Genomic DNA, 15,079 nt, shown 5'->3' on the forward strand with positions numbered 1-15,079 from the left:
CAAAACAACCCTGAGATTTTACCTTACACCCATCAGAGTGGCCAAGATGAAAAACTCAAGTGACAACACATGCTGGAGAGGTTGTGGAGAAAGGGTAACCTTCTTCCACTGCTGGTGGGAATGTAAACTTGTACAACCACTCTGGATAGCAATCTGGCTCTCTTTCAGACAACTAGCAATAGCGCTTCCTTAAGATACAGCCATACCACTCGTAGGCATATAACCAAAAGAGGCTCTAGTACACAATAAGGACATTTGCTCAACCATGTTTGTAGCAGGTTTATTTGTAATAGCCAGAAGCTGGAAACAACCCAGATGCTCCTCAACTGAAGAATGGATGCAGAAATTGTGGTACATCTACTCAATGGAGTATTACTCTGCAATGAAAATTAAAGAAATCATGAAATTTTCAGGTAAATGTTGGGACCTGGAAAGGATCATCCTGAGTGAGCTGTTCCAGAAACAAAAAGACACACATGGTATATACTCACTCATATAGACATATAACATAGGATAAATCTACTAAAATCTGTACATCTAAAGAAACTAATCAAGAGAGAGGACCCTGACTAAAACGCTCAATCTCCATCCTGAAAGGCAAAGAGGATGGACATCAGAAGAAGAAGAAAACAGGAAACAACCTAGGAACCTGCCATAGAGGGCCTCTGAAAGGCTCTGCCCTGCAGACTATCAAAGCAGACACTGAGACTTATGGCCAACTGTTGGGCAGAGTGCATGGAATCTTATGTAAGAAGTGGGAAATAGTAAGATCTGGAGAGGACAGGAACTCCACAAGGAGAGCAACAGAACCAGAAATTTGAACACAGGGGTCTTCCCAGAGACTCATACTCCAACCAAGTACCATGCATGGAGATAACCTAGAACCCCTGCACAGATGTAGCCCATGGCAGTTCAGTGTCCAAGTGGGTTCCATAGTAATGGGAAGAAGGACTGCCTCTGACATAATCTGATTGGCCTGCTCTTTGATCACCTCCCCTTGAGTGGGGAGCAGCCTTACCAGGTCACAGAAGATGATAATGCAGCCACTCCTGATGAGATCTGATAGACTAAGATCAGAAAGAAGAAGAGGAGGACCTCTGGTATCAGTGGACTTGGGGAGGGGCATTAGTGAAGAAGAGGGTGGAGGGTGGGACCAGGAGGGGAGGAGGTAGGTGCTTATGGGGAGATACAAAGTGAATAAATTGTAATTAATAAAAATAAAATAAATAAATAAATAAAAACAATAATAAAAAGAAGTTACCTTGCTTGCTCACACATTGTTAATCTATAACAGGTTGCTTACTTCCAAATGTATATGGGTTCTTGGGAATAATTTGTTTTTCATATTTGTTTTTCACCAATAATAAATAAAACATTTGATCATGTGAGGGTATTGGGGAACATGTTTTTCATATGTGTACTAGTTGTAATCTTAAAGAAAAATAAACATAACCGCATTGTGAAAAAAATTAAAATTACTGTAAGCAGTAAGAAATAAGCTATTGCTTATAAGCCTATGACTTGAGAAATAGCCTTGCTATGTGGATCAGGCTGTTCTCAGACTCCAGGGCTTATGTGATTCTTATATCTCAGTGGCTAAATTAGTAGATGGTGCATTTGCCTCTTAACTCAGTCGTGAAAACATTTTGAGAGTAATTAAGACATGGGAATACTACAATAGAGGCTGAGTTGAAAAGCATCAATATAGATAATTATAAATATATAATTTTTACTCATATATATGTAAGTTATGAATCCACTTTTGTGATATCTGTACACATTTACACATATTTAGTAAATAAATATAAACACACATACACATTTATATACAAACATTTATGCTCCCGGGATATTTAAATGTAAGGCACATAAGCATGTAGCAAGAAAGAATAAACTTAAAAGCCAAATTGAGGACTGTGACATAAACAAATATTAAGTTGCTCTTATTCAGAATTAATTTAAATATAAAGTTGCATATGTTACAAAATGGAAGGGAATGGGGAAGAGGGAGGGAGGGTGGGAATGGGAGGACTTGAAGGAGGAGTTATGTAGAGACAGCCATTGTGCTTGGATCTCCATGGTGAAATGACTCCTGGGTGTTTGGTGTTCCAGGACATGTTTTCTCTAACTGGGAAACTCCCAGTTGTCTCTTCTTCCAAAAACCAACTTCCAAGGTCTCTATGGGAAAGTGTGTTGAGAAAACTGAGGCTCTAGAATCAAGCAGAGCTAGAATCAATTCTGACTCTACCTGAATGACAAGTATTCTATTCCTGGTTTTAATTTTAGGATAAAATTGGGAAAATTCCTGACTAAGCTTGTATTAGAAAAGGATAGAGATACTGTACTGGACAGTGTGTGTGTGTGCGTGTGTGTGTGTGCGTGTGTGTGTGTGTGTGCACACGCGTGTGTGTGCTCAGGTATATGGAAACAGGTGTACATATATCACCTGGGATACATAATGAATAAACTGTGAAAAATTAAATTAAAAATGTAATTTATGAACTTATAAAGTGAGCATTGTTAGTTTTACAATAAAAAATACATACATGTCTTTTATGAGCTCTTAATAGTTCATAACTTAATCAAAACTAATAAAGGGGGGACATGGGAGAAAACAGTGGGAATGTCCAAAGTACAGTTATTTATCTTCACAAATGTGGCTTTCCTCTATATACCCTTTAAAGTGTGTGCTGTTGGGATGGACATCAGAAGAAGAAGAAAACAGGAAACAACCTAGGAACCTGCCACAGAGGGTTCTGAAAGTCTCTGCCCTGCAGACTATCAAAGCAGATGCTGAGACTTATGGCCAAAGGTTGGGCAGTGTGCATGGAATCTTATGTAAAAAGTGGGAAATAGTAAGATCTGGAGAGGACAGGAACCCCACAAGGAGAGCAACAGAACCAGAAATTTGAACATAGGGGTCTTCTCAGAGACTAGAAAGCAAATGAGAACACATTTATCAAACTCTGATAGAGAAAGTAAAAGGTGTTCCCAGAGTCTAGAATTGGAAACATGTTACTGTAATTGAAAGGCATGGGCCATAACAGGTTTTCCTCAAAAACAAATGTAAGTGTAGCGTGTGTCTTTTTGCACATGTGTGGTCATGTGGGTTTGGAATTACATATGTGTTTGTATGCATGTGAAGGTCTATCATTAACATGAGGATTCTTCATCTCTCTACACCTTATAGTGTAATAGACCACACTATTTTTTTGATGGTGTAATAAAATACCCTAAAAATAGCAACATGCAGGAAACAGGGACTTATTTGAGCTTACAATTTCAGGTTATCGTCTACCATTGCGGGGCAGTCAAGGCAGGAATTTCAAACAACTAGTCAAATCGCATCCACAGCAGAGAGAAAGGGACCTATGCCTGCTCACATGCTTGCACTCTGCTTCGTTCCTCCTCTGGGGCCCCATGAAGAAATAATGGTGCTAGCACCGGGTTTATTCACATGGTTTAATTGACAGATCCTGTAAACACGAGCGCAGAACAAACACAGTAGACAGTGCACTTTGACCTTCTAGCCAGGTGATTCTAGGTTTTGCCATGTTAACTTCTGAACCAAGTCATCACATAGGGTCTCTGAGCTTAACTTGGAGCTTATTGGTACAGCTGAAGTTTCTCCTTTACGAAAACTGCAATTCCAGTGGGGCTGCCATGCCCGCCTCATGTTTACATGTGTCTTGGGTATTGAACACTTGCTATTTGTGTATCAGACATTCAACCCACCAAGACTCTCCTTAGCATTGGCTTTGATAGCACAAGAACAAATGGACACAGCTCTGGACTGCAAACATGACAAAAATAAGTTCTAGCTTTGATTTAAGTGAGGGAAGGAGTCCAGGTGCTGCTATTATTGAGCAGTAGAGTAAAACATGAACAAATTTGGCTGACAGAAAAATTTTTGAATCATTTCCTCAGAGAATCCTGTCTATGGTTTTACCATCTAGCCTACAAAAGTTTGACCTACATTTTAAAACCTGTATGGCAAAAAGACTCAATCCTTTGCTCTAGAAGACAGGGCTCCTAGGAGCCAATCCGTTTTTCTTATCTGGGCTAAGGAAGGTTAGAAGTCTGAAAAATATGCAACCTGTCTACCTAGCTAGGTCCCCAAGGCCGTTTCCAGATATCACAATGAGCCTTGAGACTCCGAGGTGCCTCTTTATACCTCATAGCCCAGCTCATCATTCAGAGTTCTTTTGTCCTCCCCAGCATCTGGCCTCACATGTCATTCATTCACTGGTGTCTTATTTTTCTTGGTACCAGTTGGATGCTGAGGCTCTGCCATCCCAACTCTACAGGATTAAAAACAATACAATACAAGTCTTTACTGAGATTTGTTTGATTACCATGGTTTGTGTATTTAGTAGCTACCAGAAACTATTCTTCAGTATTTCAGCTGTCCTTGCTCAAGGAGATACCATGGTCAGACCAGTGGAAAGGAGAAGAGCATTCAGACAAAAACCACCAGGACATCTGAAAGTAGCCACTGGAAGCACCTTTTCTACTCCTGCTGTAACTCTATGCTCTTTTGGAAAGCATTGTGCTGCTTTCTATCTGAGGGATAGATTTTTGTAGTTCTCAGCAATTTGGGAATAGAATAATATCAAATTTCATGGTGGCATAAAGGAGAAGGACATGGAAGTGAAGTGGCTCCTCACATGAGTCAGCATGAGGTTACCAGTACCCACTCTGTGTCATATTGAAGAGTCATGACTCTGCTGCTCAGAGAGATCAGCTTAACTGATACAATGCCATATGGAAGGAAGAGATACACAATGGGGTCTACAAACTGGGGTCTATGGCAACCAGCATTCTGATTGTGTATATCTCTATATTGGTTTTGTTGATGATGTCCTACACTTGTTTGCTCCACTCCTCTGCCTTATCCTTCATCCTTAGTGGCTCTCCCCTCATTATCCTTCTCCAGGAAGACCTGAAGGACAGACCCATGATGTGGAAAAGTCTACATAGTTCACTGTGATCCAGTATTAATCCTTCTACCTAGCACTCAGCCTAAATCATCTCATCAGAGTGAAGTTTTACAGTGTAGACTCCTAAGAAGTAAACCCATGGCTGGCCCTTTGATCACCTCCACCTGAAGGAAGAGCAGTCTTACCAGGCTACAGAGGAAGACAATGCAGCCAGTCTTGATGATACCTGATTGACTAGGGTCAGAAGGAAGGAGAGGAAGACCTCCACTCTCAGTAGACTGTGGGAGGGGCATAGGAGAAGATGAGGGTGAGTGGAATTGGGAGGGGATTGAGGGAGGGGGTACAGATGGGATACAAAGTGAATAAACTGTAATTAATATAAAATAATAAAAAAAGAAAACCCCACAGTTTACTGAGCAGTGTACATCCAGAACTACAGAGCCCTTACCTGGTATTTAAAAAAAATACCAAAGGACACTACTATGTGATTTAATTGGACCATCTCTGCTGACATCCCTGGGCACCACATATTTGAGTGGCATCTGCACACAATTGCTAAAATTGACAAGAATTATGGAAGACTCTCTCAAGTGTTAAATAATGTCAAATGAATTAGTCAAACCATACTGACCAAGTCAGTGATCTCAGAGGAAAATGAGGGACATGTCAGTGCCTAAAACAGGAATCAGCCTCATGACATTCTATGAGAAGCCAAGAGAAAACTGAAGAAAATGTAAGGACAGCTCTGAAAGTGGGTTTCTTTATATCCGTCTCCATCTGGTCCATGCCTCAAACTGCACCTCCACTTCCCCTCCTCAGATTGAAGTTTTTATTTTCCTACCTCGCACTTCTGCATTCTCTTTATTGAAAGCTTAGCATAGCTCCTGTTCTTCATTATATTTTCTGAAGCCATTTACTTAACATGGAGATAAGGATGCTTCTGGTAGGGCATTTTTACCCACTACCCTTCCCACAGACACAACAGCAAGAATCAGCTCTGTGTGCCATGAGAAGGGTCAGTGCTCCTAGCTCCCAGAACCAGGCTCTGCTGCCACCTATGCTGAATAGGCCAATTAAACGGGCAAAAAATAGGGAAAGGATATCTATTCAGTATGAATACACTGTGAAGAACAAAAAAATCTCTCTCTCTTTCTCTCTCTCTCTCTCTCTCTCTCTCTCACACACACACACACACACACACACACACAAGAAGTCAGAAAAAGTGGACCTGATTTCTATTTTCTATCTTGGGAATGCTGAGAAAGAGATTTAAAGAAAATCTATAGGAGAAATAAGTTGACTGGGAATTTCCAATCCCATAGATCCTTCAACAGTCCTAGGACAGAGAATCTTCCTCAAGCCAAGAACTCAGATAATTCCCAGTGTGTTGTCATTTTAGGAAAATATTTTTTGTGACAATGGAGATGGGGGAGCTCCAATTTTTGGTGGCTCCTGTTAATTAGCTTGACTTATTTGCACATGCATAGAGCTAAGCAGGCATGCAAAATAAGTAAAGTGGAAGCATTTCATAGGAAGGGAAAGGAGGGCTAAGAGACCACTAGCCAAAGATCTACCAGACAAAGCCTTCACTGTTAACTATGTAAGTGAATTAGCTGTGAGAACCCTCATTACATCTAGAGGATGAAAGCACACCCTTACACACCCCTAGGTTCCAGATGTAAATGAGTAAATGTAAAAGCTTTAGATTATTAAACGTCATTTAAGTTCTCCCTGGCTCTAATGAGAACAGCAAATTATTATTATTATACACTCTCCCACATGTATATTAATCAGGATTATAGCACATTCATTTAAACAAAACAACACTCTGTGTAATTCAATTGATCTCATATCTACAGAAGCACAGATGTTAACCCACAGGACTGAAGGAAGTAGAAACACAATGGGTACACCTCAGGCTGAACAATTGGCTGTTTTGATTTGTTTTTGTTGTTCTTGTTGTTTGAGATAATTAGCATTTACATTCCAAAGAGAAAGGTACTGTAGGACTTAGAAGTTTGGAGAGTATACATTCAGATTTCTCTCTCTCTCTCTCTCTCTCTCTCTCTGTATGTGTGGTGTGTGTGTGTGTGTGTGTGTGTGTGTGTGTGTGTGTGTGTGTGTTTGGCTGGACTGGCAGGAGAGGAAAAGGAGTATCCTTGTGTCTCTTCCTCAGTACTGTGATTTTAATTTTGTAGTATCTCACCTGGATTATTGTTACAGGTTTTAAGGGATGGAATTCAGATCACGTTTGCACAGAGAGTATCTTACCAACTGAGTGTTCATTCCAGCCTTCCTGGCATTTGATCACATTTCCACACTCCTAATCCTCACACACACATTAGGTCACATAAGTAAGTCAGCAGGTAACATCCAAGAGTCCTAGGAAGTATGGAAGGGAGGAGGCTGGGAGGAAGGGCAGAGGTGCTACAGTGAAGTGTAGGGAGTACAGGGAATAACCAGTCTCTCCACTGTTGATTATATTTGCAGAACATTTACACTTTAACCAAATAAAATGGATTTCAAATGCTCACATCATCTTACTGATAAAACTAAATTATGAATAAAACTAACATAAAACTACAAATAGGCCGTAATTTGAGGACTTTAGCTTTGAGCTGTAATTATTTCCTGATTAAATATTGGAATCCTTGTGATACAGAAACAGAGAAATAGACGGATTATGGATAAACATATGATAGATAGATGATACATAAATAGAACGAACACGAATATTAGATATATTTTTTCTCAGTGCATAGTTTATTTAACACAACTGACATACATGTGTGGAGTAGATTAAAGTATGATACTGACTGTTTTAACACAATTGACACAAGGCTTATTCAAACACATCAGCTGTAGATAAGAGAATGACATTCCCTTCCAGTTTGTATCCTGACATTTTCAGGGTTTGGTCACATAAAGGGATGGAAAGAGAAGTTTTAAAACTTACATAGTTCATGCTGCTCAGGAACGAGATACTCAATAGAAATGTGTCTCAGTTTCTTGAAGGCAGGTGGAGATGCAGTAGTAATTAGTTGGTTGCATTTTTACTCCTTAACATTGAGCGTGTGTAAGACATTCTATTTAATAAGCATTTTATATAAAATTAAAAACATATATTTTCACATTATGAAAAAATAAATGGTGGGCTGGGAAGATGGCTCAGTGGATTAACCGATTTCCACACAAGGAAGAAGGTGAGACTTTAGATTACCAGAAAATGACCAATACATGCTGGTTGTGGCAGTAGGCTGTAATCCCAGCCCTTAGAATTCCTGGAGTAAGATGGCTGGGTAGAAGCAGGCATACGTGAGCTCCAGGATAAACTGAATGACATTCCCTCAATGAATAAGGTGGAGAATAACTGAGGACGATTCCTAACACCGACTTCAGGCTTTCATAATCACATGTGCATGTGAACTGATGTCCACATATATACATCACTTACACATAGAAAAGAAGATACATAATTAACTATAAATTGTGGCAGATATCAAGCATATAAATTCAAATTCCTGCAACTACTGAATCAAATTCTCTGTATCTTTGATGGGTTTACACATAATTTAATTCTAAAAAGCTTTACAAGATTGCATATACTTTTTTTTTCCCAGAAAAGAAAATTATCCCCACGGAGTTTTAGTGACAGAAAAAGACTGTATAACAAAACAAACAAAACACCTGACTGCTCATACTTGAACTTAAAGTGATGTGATATCTCACTCTAATATTCCTTTTTCTTGGAAAACAAGGACTGCTCTGTTAATCTCATCATACAATGACTCCTGCATGTACAGTAATGGGGTTCCACAAAGCGTCTACACTGCACAGTTGAAGTGCAGTCTGATGCACATTGTATAGGTATTAATCAGCTGGAGAAAGGTTACAGCTTGAGGAACAACTCTCTCCCTGTGTGACACCATCCTCTGTCTGGGTCTGCCTTTCTAGGTGCTGTTTTCCCTTTTCTGGTGTGCACGCGCGCGCGCACACACACACACACACACACACACACACACACACAAAGTCCTACTCCAACCTTAACTTTTCCTTTCCCTGGCTAAGCCCTGCCTTTAGATCTCCCAGCTGAGCTGAAGGACATCTAAATAGCGGTGTTAAACCCTGCTTGAAAGCTTTCAGTAGCTGTGTATTATATTTAGGATGACATTCACATTTCTTTCATGTGACTTCTGTGTCCTGTTGCGATCTTTGTGTAACCTTCCCACTTTCCACTTGCCCATTCTCAAGCTCCTATCACCTTTTTATTTTTGAAGATCCTCTGAGAACTGAAGGGCACCTTGCCTGTGGGTTGTCTCCTCTAGTGAAAACTCTCTATTTTTTTTAAACTTTGTTCTCACTTTATTTATGTGTCTGTTCAAATATCACTTGCTCAAAGACAGTACTTTAAAAAGAAGAACAAAAATACATATGATTTAAAATAGAGTCACTGCATTTATCTAGGTTTTTAAACATTTTTCATATATTTTTCATTTATATGTATGAGTGATTGCCTGCATGTATGAATGTGAATCACACGCATGCTTGGTGTTGACAGAGGCCAGAATAGGGCATCAGACCGTCAGGAACTGGAATTGCTGATACCTGTAATTCTCACCATCATCCATGAAGGTGGCGATAACCAAACTGAGTCCTCTGGTACAGCCACTACTCTTTCTTAACTGCTGAGCCTTCTCCCCAGTTCCTTTCATTTAAAGATATTGCTTTATAGTTTCATACATTTATTCCATGACTTCTACTGATTCCCCTCTCATTCTTCCCCTTCTGACAACATTGCTTTCATTAATTCCCCTTCCTGCTTTCATGTGTTCTTTTGTGTAATATTCACTGAATTTAATTTGTCACATATATACCCATTAGTTAAAGGATATTCAACCTAGTGGAGATAATATTTTACCTGCAGAAAATAACCCCTACCTCAACAAACACTAATTATCAATAGTCTCTCTGGAATGGACCACCTCACTTTTGTAAAGTTTTTTTTTCAATTTAAGGGTATTTAAAAATATATTACAGTATAATCTACATATTTTCTTATTTCCTCTTTCCCTTCCTTTGGATTAAATTCCATTCAGGGATGGGGTTTTGATACACACAGCTCTGTCACTCATAATGACATCCAAGTAAGTGTGACCTGTGCATGAACTCATGCTCTGCATAAGCACTGACTGCATGGTTGCAAGCATTCACTGAAGCCCGTAATGCTAAGAGACTGACATGTTCTGAAATCCACTAGACGTGTACTAGCATTAAACACAGCTGTTAAGTAGAGAATGTTTAGAATGCTTTCAGGGAGATTCTAGCTAGGCAATAGAAGTCATAGACCTTGGAAGAAATATTGAAAACAATAAAATTCTGTACTGTTAAGAGGGGGTTTTAATTAAAAAAAAAATACAGAGAAACGAAAAGGAAGAGGAGGTGCTCTTTCATTAAAGAAATTTAAATGTTATTTGTCATCATGTTATCACTAAAATTGGAGAAACTATGGGCCTGGGGAGATGCCTCAGGCAAAAAAAAAATGTGTTCCATACAATCTGCAGCATTTGAGTTCAGACCTTAGACGCATGTGCAAGCCAGCTTCAGTCATATGTTCCTGAAATCCCATCTAGAGAAAGCAGATAAGATCTCTGGAGCTCACTGTCTAGTTTGGCAAAAATTATCTGTAAGCTTCAATGAGAGTCTCTGATTCAAAAACATACAATGAAGTGTAATGAAGAAAAATTCCCATGTTGACCTTTGATTTCCAAATGCACATACATCCATGTATACATATGGCTAAATACATGTGTCCACAATGAACAGGTACAAACACACAAGAAACCCAGAGAAATGGATTCGAAGACAGAGAAGACCCATCAAAGTGACATGGAGGAAGGAATAATCTCAGTCGTTTTCCTAGTATATTGTAATGTGGTCTAGACATAAAGAAAAATCCACCCTGCCTTCAAAATGGGATTTTCAAACACATTCATTCTTTTTCTGTATTAACCATAAAGGAAACAGAATGGTTAGCATTTACTTCCTTAATTCATGTAGAATGACCTCAAAAGCTAGTCTTTATTTCCTGAAGTACCTCCATCTACTTCAGATTCAGTACCCTATGCCTACATTTCAAACCATGCTGATGCCATCCTGACTTCCCCAGTGAATAAAAACTACCAGCCGGTGGATAAGACACTTTCCTTCTGAGCTTCTACTATAATAATTTCTATGAACAATGTGATCCTGTCACTTCTGTACTTCCTAGGACAGAGGCAGCACATTGGCACCCTTACTATAGCCTGAGACCAGTGTGGGTATCAGAGTATTTGACTTCTGACCAGCCTCACTGTTAGAGATTATGTTTATGCCTGAGTTTCAGTTTAACTTCTTGGTGAATAAAAGGATGGCTAGGAACAAGATCAGTTTTAATTTAGAGTTCTGTGATTCCAGATCATTAATTATAATAGTGGACTTGCTCAAGAATATTCCAATCAATAATATTTCAGAGGAATACTGTCAATGGCACCATCAGAATCCATTTTCATTAACTTTGAGAATAACATTTATTTTAGGGAAAATTTGGTTTCAGAATATTCAGTCTTTCAATGAGATTCCTACCTTCTTCAGTGATACTTTCATATATGATGTGGTAGAAAAAAACATGAACCATAGAAAAAAACAAAGAAAATATGCTTAGAAATACAAGCTACTAGACTGGCAAGATGGCTCAGGAAGTAAGTGTTCTTGCTGTCAAGGCTGCTTACCTGAATTTGATCCCTGGGACCCACATAATAGAAGTAGAGAGCCAACTCCCAAATGACATCCTGTGATGTCAACATGCCTGTGTGCATATACACACAGACACACAGACAAACACACAGACACACACACACACACACACTCACATACACACACACACACACACACACACCAATTATTTTAAAGAAATTTATGACATATATGATTCTTACCAACCATGGTAGCTAAATAATCCCTAGTCTCCTTTTCACAAAGGAAACAATTAGTGTTTTTCACTTTTGGTCATTTTAGATAAAATTCTTGTTTAAAATGTCATTCTTTTTTTTTTTCTTTCCTAGTTTTGATTTCTATATTTCAAGCCTTATTTCATGTTATGGACAGGGGCATGATGATTACAAACATTAAAAAGAAAGATGTTGTTTTTCTAATTTAAGAGTCAGTGTTATAATTTCCAGACAAGTAGTGGTTGAACCTGCATTCATTGTACTGACAACTGGAGAAACATTAATTAGTAATCAGACCATTCTCACCAGATCGTCAATATAAAGCCCAGTTCTTAACCTAAGCATAGTCCAGGGAGTGATTTGACAGCTTTCTGTTTGACTAATTATCTGTGAAATGAGGATAATGAAACAGATGACTTAAAAATTGTTACCTTTGGGCAGAGTACAGGGAATCTTATGAAAGAAGTAGGAAACAGTATGATCTAGAGAGGACAGGAACTCCACAAGGAGAGCAACAGAACCAAAAAATCTAAGCACAGGGGTCTTCCCTGAGACTGATACTCCAACCAAGGACCATGAATGGAGATAACCTACAAAACCTGCACAAATGTAGCCCATTGTAGTTTAGTGTCCAAATGGGTTCCATAGTAATAGGAACAAGGACTGTCACTGATATGAACTCTTTATTCACCTTATTCTGAGGGGGAAGCAGCCTTACCAGGCCACGGAAGATGAAAATACAGCCACTCCTGATAATACCTAATTAACTAGGAACAGGAGGAAGTAAAAGAAGACCTCCCCTATTAGTGGACTTCAGGAGGGGCTGGCATGCAGAGGGTGGAGTAAGGGAGGGATTGGGATGGGACGGGAGGAGGGAGGGAACCACAAGGGGGATACAAAGTGCATAAAGTGTAATTAATAAAGAAAAAATCTAAAAACAAGAAAAAAAACTGTCACCATGAGCAGATAAGTAAGAGCAGTGGAATATTTCTTTCAATGCTTTGCACAAGTTACATTTGAAATATGGTCTGCTTATACTTAATGAGAGTTATCTTAGTAACTTTTCCTCTTCTTGGTTAAAATATCCCAAAAGAAGCAACTAGAGGGAGAAAGGCTTAGTTTTGACTCTCAGTGTAAGGTTACGGTTCCTCATATCTAGGAAGTCACAGCAACAGGAAGGCGATTTAGTTGGTCGTAACACTCAGAGTGTTGAGAACCAGAGAGTAATGATTTCTTGTGCTCATCCCAGGATCCAAGCATAAGGAATGTTGTCACCTATATCAGGCTTATCATCTACACATAAAGACCTCATGTGCCTCTTGATAGGACATGTTTTTGTATAGATACTCAAGCTATTTCTTTCCTAATCCTTACAGTCCTAGATGGCAGAGATTCAAAGTTTATCTCCCCCAGATCTTTACCTTGCTATTTTCCTGTCACTGTGGTTTACATCCCACCCTGCTCTGTACCGTAGGACACGAGATTGGTCATCAAGATCAAGTTTTCAGGTCTCATTTACTACTTGAATCCATTTCCATATTCTTATCTCCCTGGCACTGTCTGTACAATGGGAATTAAATGGGTGACTTCAGAACTGTTATAAAACTCATAAATGAACTGATACAGTAAGCATTCATTTCACAAATGCTATCACCTAACAACGGCTGGAAGGAGAACAAAGTTCAATCATTTTTATTGTCTATGCTTTTTTTCCTAAGTGCTGTTTCTTCTGATCTTAATATTTTGCTTATAATCAGTTATGAATTTATTATAGAGTCAGTAATTGCTTTTGCAGGTGATCATCAAAAGCCTTTGGAAAGGTGGCAAGATTTCATATGGACACTTTAAAGAAATATGTAAGTAAAAAATAAACACAGCATTTTGGTCAAAAATTTCAAAACCTTGTGTTCTCTAGTTATAAAGTGTGTCAACAATGATGGTTATTTATAAATTCCAAGGAACCAAACAAGTGAGAAATATAAAACTGAGCAGTGGGTCTCCCTGTGCAGAAGCAATGCTAATTGCATCATTCATGTCAACTGCTTACCATTTACCTAATTACTACCATGTTTCAAAACTACATTATGTAAATCATTAGGTGTGTGTCAAATTAACTCTGTTGTAAGTTTTATTTCATTATAACACCTGCATGCTCAATTTTTATACTTTGTTGCTTCTATGTCATGGTCAATTTATCTTATCTAAAAAAAAAAATCGTGGAGACAGCAAACACCAGGCAGAAGAGAACTAGATTATGCTGCATCTACCATCAAAGAGTTGTTGAAGACAGAGCGGTGGGTCACTCAATAAAGCCCTTCATGAGCAAGCATGAGGCTTGAGTTTAGATCTGAGCACCAAGTAATAGCCTAGTGTGTTTGTGTGTTTCTGTAACACTGGTGCAGGAAAGACAGAAACAGGAGCACTGCAGGAGCCAAGAACAGATAGAGAGTGATTAAAGGAGCCATTCAGTGTTGATTTTTGGCTTCCATATACATGCACACACATGTTCAAGACCAGTAATATCTACAAACACACACACACACACACACACACACTCACACACACACACAAGTATATTTGCAGTAAGGTCGTTTTGTTCCTTTTTATTTACTTTTATTTATGTTCTTGTCTTTGAAAGGCCAATGACATCACGGAATGCCACCTGTGAGCTGTGGAAGAAAACCTAGAATCACTTTGTTCAACCCTTTTGTTTTTCGGAGGAAGAAAAGTAGAAAGCAATGAAGGCAAATAATTTCAGCAACGGCCAAATGGTTGGTCAGGAAGAAAACTGGCATTAAATTTCAATTGATCTTTCTACTATGTATGATCAGGGGCTGGAAACCTATGACCTAGATGCAAAAATGTCACCTGCTACCTGTTTCCAAGGAGAGTTTGACTGGGTTGGTTATGCAATTATGCATTTACATACTGTGTAGTTTGCTGATATAACAGAAGAGTTGAGTAACTGTGACAGAATTTATAAGGCCTGAAAAGCCAAGCATGTTTACTGTCTGGCCCTTTGCAGAAAGTTTTCTGATTTTTGCTTAAGAAAAACGAGTACTTCCCAACTCCCAACTCCCAACTCACAAACTAAGATAGCTGCCAACTTCACATTACCAAGTAAATAAAACCAACCAACATCAAACTACTATG

At 38.9% G+C, this 15,079-nt stretch overlaps 1 protein-coding gene across 1 annotated transcript in view; it reads right to left on the reverse strand.

The window, feature by feature from the left end:
- Positions 1 to 15,079, reverse strand: part of LOC110565027 (contactin-associated protein like 5-1-like) — a 703,043-nt gene that overhangs the window by 568,675 nt on the left and 119,289 nt on the right. The window lies entirely within an intron of this gene.

The sequence above is a fragment of the Meriones unguiculatus genome, chromosome 18, assembly GCF_030254825.1.
Source record: "Meriones unguiculatus strain TT.TT164.6M chromosome 18, Bangor_MerUng_6.1, whole genome shotgun sequence".
Lineage (NCBI taxonomy): Eukaryota > Metazoa > Chordata > Mammalia > Rodentia > Muridae > Meriones > Meriones unguiculatus.